Source organism: Cydia strobilella, chromosome 21 (genome assembly GCF_947568885.1).
Source record: "Cydia strobilella chromosome 21, ilCydStro3.1, whole genome shotgun sequence".
Taxonomy (NCBI): domain Eukaryota; kingdom Metazoa; phylum Arthropoda; class Insecta; order Lepidoptera; family Tortricidae; genus Cydia; species Cydia strobilella.
The window spans coordinates 1-5,000 of NC_086061.1; the positions used below are offsets into that span (position 1 = coordinate 1).

Consider the following 5,000-nt stretch of genomic DNA (forward strand, 5'->3'; position numbering starts at 1 on the left):
TAGATGGAGTTTACCACCCACTTAGGGCTGCACTCTCAAGCAACCCGACTCTGAGGAGTGTCCCTCTCGCCGCCGCCCTACGTCGCTACGGGCCTGGCACCCTCTATGGGAAAACGGCCCCGTTCAAGACGAACTTGGACAGTAGTCGCGACGACGAGAAAGCGGAACCTCCCGAACACCACATCTCCCGCGACCAGTGACGACCGCGGGATTCAGTGCTGGGCTATTTCCTGTTCGCTCGCCGCTACTAAGGAAATCCTGGTTAGTTTCTTTTCCTCCGCTTACTAATATGCTTAAATTCGGCGGGTGATCCTCCCTGATCTGAGGCCAACGATAAAAATTGGAGGCAGACACGATATCCGGTCAGCGCTACGACGACGACAACACGCAACTCCCCGAAAGGAGCGCGCGTGGACGGCGTCGATGCGCTCTTCGGACGTCGAGTCCGCCTACTATACTATATATACTAGTGGAACGATACGTGTAAAATGATGAGAGTCTATCAAATCTAACACGTGTTATACACGCGTTCACACCTTATATATAATATCATAATTAATATCACACAGTGTGTACGCGCGCACGGTAGATATGACATACGTCACATCACACGAACGTCGCTATATAATACATATATTTAAAGGGACGCCCGAAAAGGTTACAACCGAAATCGTAATCTTCAAACGAACCCTCAGCAGCGTAACATTTTACTGTTACGCAATGTGGTAAAAGTATGTTTATTTATGCAGCCGGCCCTCAGACAGGAGTGGTCCTGGATGTGTCTCCACGGACCGCAATGTGCGTTCGAAATGTCGATGTTCAAATGTGTCCTGCAGTTCACACTATGACGCGCAGTTAACTGCGTTCTTCATCGACCCGCGAGCCAAGTGATCCACCGTCCAGGGTAATAGTTTATTATTACACACTGGTAACAATGTTAGTAACATCAAATAAAAAAATAAAAAATCATTACGAAAAATGAGTAAAACGATTACCGCATACTGTCTGTCTCATATATATCGGTCTACGTACAACACAGTTGACGTTCGCGCGAGTTCAAAGAGAAACATCTATATAATATGGAGCGATAAGCTGTAACGGCGCGGATTTGTGCCGGTCGAAGCGACTCTCCAAATAGACGTAAATCTCAAACTGCTTAAATACACGCGACGCGAGATAGAAATAAACCTCTCCTGTGTGACGTCAACTGACATATATTTTATTTTTGGTAACGGATTATTTTTGTTATACACGACGTTTGTAGTATGTAGAACATACACAACAACATATATACACGTTAATGATCCTTCCGCAGGTTCCCCTACGGAAACCTTGTTACGACTTTTACTTCCTCTAAATGATCAAGTTTGGTCAACTTCCCAGCAACGCCGACGGCCGTGAAGCCACCGCGTGTCGGTCCGAAGACCTCACTAAATCATTCAATCGGTAGTAGCGACGGGCGGTGTGTACAAAGGGCAGGGACGTAATCAACGCGAGCTTATGACTCGCGCTTACTAGGAATTCCTCGTTTATGGGGGATAATTGCAAACCCCAATCCCCAGCACGAAGGAGTTTCAACGGGTTGCCCGGGCCTCTAGGCCAAGGAGAACATGCTGATTCCTTCAGTGTAGCGCGCGTGCGGCCCAGGACATCTAAGGGCATCACAGACCTGTTATTGCTCAATCTCGTGCGGCTCGAAACCGCCGGTCCCTCTAAGAAGAATTTTAATACGTCGCCAGTGAGTTGCGCGACCGCGAACGGCCGCGCGCACCTAAATGACGACGCCTATTTAGCAGGCTAGAGTCTCGTTCGTTACCGGAATTAACCAGACAAATCGCTCCACCAACTAAGAACGGCCATGCACCACCACCCACCGAATCAAGAAAGAGCTGTTAATCTGTCAATCCTTCCGGTGTCCGGGCCTGGTGAGATTTCCCGTGTTGAGTCAAATTAAGCCGCAGGCTCCACTCCTGGTGGTGCCCTTCCGTCAATTCCTTTAAGTTTCAGCTTTGCAACCATACTCCCCCCGGAGTCCAAAATCTTTGGTTTCCCGGAAGCTGCCCGCCGAGCCATTGTAGTAACGTCGGCGGATCGCTAGATGACATATTTACGGTTAGAACTAGGGCGGTATCTAATCGCCTTCGAACCTCTAACTTTCGTTCTTGATTGATGAAAACACCTTTGGCAAATGCTTTCGCTGATGTTCGTCTTGCGACGATCCAAGAATTTCACCTCTAACGTCGCAATACGAATGCCCCCAGTTATCCCTATTAATCATTACCTCGGAGTTCTGAAAACCAACAAAATAGAACCGAGATCATATTCTATTATTCCATGCACGAAATATTCAAGCAGCATTTTGAGCCCGCTTTGAGCACTCTAATTTGTTCAAAGTAAAATTGTCGGCCCACCTCGACACTCACTGAAGAGCATCGCGATAGGATTTTTATATTGAACCGTACTTTTACATACGATTCACCGACGATATGCTCCGCAAACGTGTCAGTATCGATTCGGATGAATCGCACCGACAGTGCGTAGCACAAATGCAACTACGAGCTTTTTAACCGCAACAATTTTAGTATACGCTATTGGAGCTGGAGTTACCGCGGCTGCTGGCACCAGACTTGCCCTCCAATTGTTCCTCGTTAAAATATTTAAAGTGTACTCATTCCGATTACGAGGCCTCGTAAGAGTCCCGTATCGTTATTTTTCGTCACTACCTCCCCGTGCCGGGAGTGGGTAATTTGCGCGCCTGCTGCCTTCCTTGGATGTGGTAGCCGTTTCTCAGGCTCCCTCTCCGGAATCGAACCCTGATTCCCCGTTACCCGTGACAACCATGGTAGTCGCAGAAACTACCATCGAAAGTTGATAAGGCAGACATTTGAAAGATGCGTCGCCGGTACTGGACCGTGCGATCTGCAAAAGTTATCCAGATTCATCAAAATGTTACGACTTCGGACGCGAGGCCCTCCGCCGATTGGTTTTGATCTAATAAAAGCACTCATCCCATCACTGGTCAGAGTTCTGATTGCATGTATTAGCTCTAGAATTACCACAGTTATCCAAGTAACTGAGTAAGATCTAAGGAACCAAAACTGATATATTGAGCCATTCGCGGTATCGCCTTAATACGGCTTGCACTGAGACATGCATGGCTTAATCTTTGAGACAAGCATATAACTACTGGCAGGATCAACCAGGGAGCTGCCGTGTTCGTGCGAGTCTTGTTTAGAGACGCAAAACACTAGCGCTAACGCGTGCGTCATATCATCACATCATTCATATATTTGGTGTATTATTATCATCATATATAGACGACGGAGACTGACTGCACGCGTGAGACACGAGTCGTATACGAGACAACACGCCATTCGGATGTACCGAAATTGGCGTGGCGTATAGTAGACTGGTGGGGTATTTTTTACTTACCACTACTATTACTTACCCGGTAGGTAGGTAGCGGTAGCTGGTGAGTGAAAAAAGCGCGCACACGCACACACAGTGGTGTTTGTTTCATCGCGCCGATGTAATCGAACGTTCTTCCACGACCAGACATTAAAATCTCACTATTTTTTTTTATTACTTTAGATTCTTTTAACATAGTCGTTCTTCGTAGATTTATCTCGGTCGCCCGGTATTAGAGAGCTAGTTTATTATTAAAACCCTCAACCAATACGGTTGATGAACCAACAAACACACAATGATAAGACACACTGTGAGAGTGTTTCATTCAAAACCGTATTACCGTGTAAATTTTTTTTTAAATCGGATTATCATCCGATCTATCCCTCGCCACACACGTATAGGAATAATATACATACAACCAATTTCCTCGCACAGATTTATTTTCAATGTGTCAACCAATCGGGAACGTTATCTGTCTCGAATTGGAGACAATTGACAATCTGTGCAAGTCAATATTATACGGCGTGTGCACTTTTCCCGGTGGTGGGGGCAAAGATATCAATATTTTTCCCGTCTGTCACGTTTCAGTAATAAAACGCGTAAACTGGGAACAAAGTGCAAATAAATAATAATACTCTATTTTAAAACACATCTCAAAAACATATTCATGCGCGCGCGCGCGCATCCATCCTTCCTGCGCGCATGCGCGCCGCTAGAGCGCAAAATTTGCGCGCTCGCGGTTGAAGCGAATTATAGAGCATTAAATGTGCTTACAACATTTCTTGGATGTATTTTATTTAAAAATTTGCTGCGAGAGTATCAACGTAATAACAAATGCATTATGATCCGTATCCAAAAAAAAAAAAAAAAAAAACCTAACCTAACACCTAACATAACACCTAACATAACCTAACCTAACCTAACCTAACCTAACCTAACCTAACCTAACCTAACCTAACCTAACCTAACCTAACATAACCTAACCTAACCTAACACCTAACCTAACTGAAAACCTAACCTAACTCAAAACCTAACCTAACTCAAAACCTAACCTAACTCAAAACCTAACCTAACTCAAAACCTAACCTAACTCAAAACCTAACCTAACTCAAAACCTAACCTAACTCAAAACCTAACCTAACTGAAAACCTAACCTAACTGAAAACCTAACCTAACTGAAAACCTAACCTAACTGAAAACCTAACCTAACTCAAAACCTAACCTAACTCAAAACCTAACCTAACTCAAAACCTAACCTAACTCAAAACCTAACCTAACTCAAAACCTAACCTAACTCAAAACCTAACCTAACTCAAAACCTAACCTAACTCAAAACCTAACCTAACTCAAAACCTAACCTAACTCAAAACCTAACCTAACCTAACCTAACCTAACCTACCTACCTACCTACCTACCTACCTACCTACCTACCTACCTACCTACCTACCTACCTACCTACCTACCTACCTACCTACCTACCTACCTACCTACCTACCTACCTACCTACCTACCTACCTACCTACCTACCCAAAAAATATATAAACATTGCCATTTACTCTTCGTACTCTTCATCATTATAACACGTCTTTTTT

The 5,000-nt window shown here is 44.7% G+C and overlaps 2 non-coding genes across 2 annotated transcripts; both read right to left on the reverse strand.

Annotated features, from left to right (window-relative positions):
* Positions 1–750: 750 nt before the first annotated feature.
* Positions 751–907, reverse strand: LOC134751318 (5.8S ribosomal RNA). Its single transcript, XR_010128616.1, has one exon. It is a non-coding gene; the product is annotated as a 5.8S ribosomal RNA (ribosomal RNA).
* A 391-nt stretch (positions 908–1,298) lies between these two features.
* On the reverse strand, positions 1,299–3,206 carry LOC134751327 (small subunit ribosomal RNA). Its single transcript, XR_010128624.1, has one exon. It is a non-coding gene; the product is annotated as a small subunit ribosomal RNA (ribosomal RNA).
* Between the last annotated feature and the right edge of the window lie 1,794 nt (positions 3,207–5,000).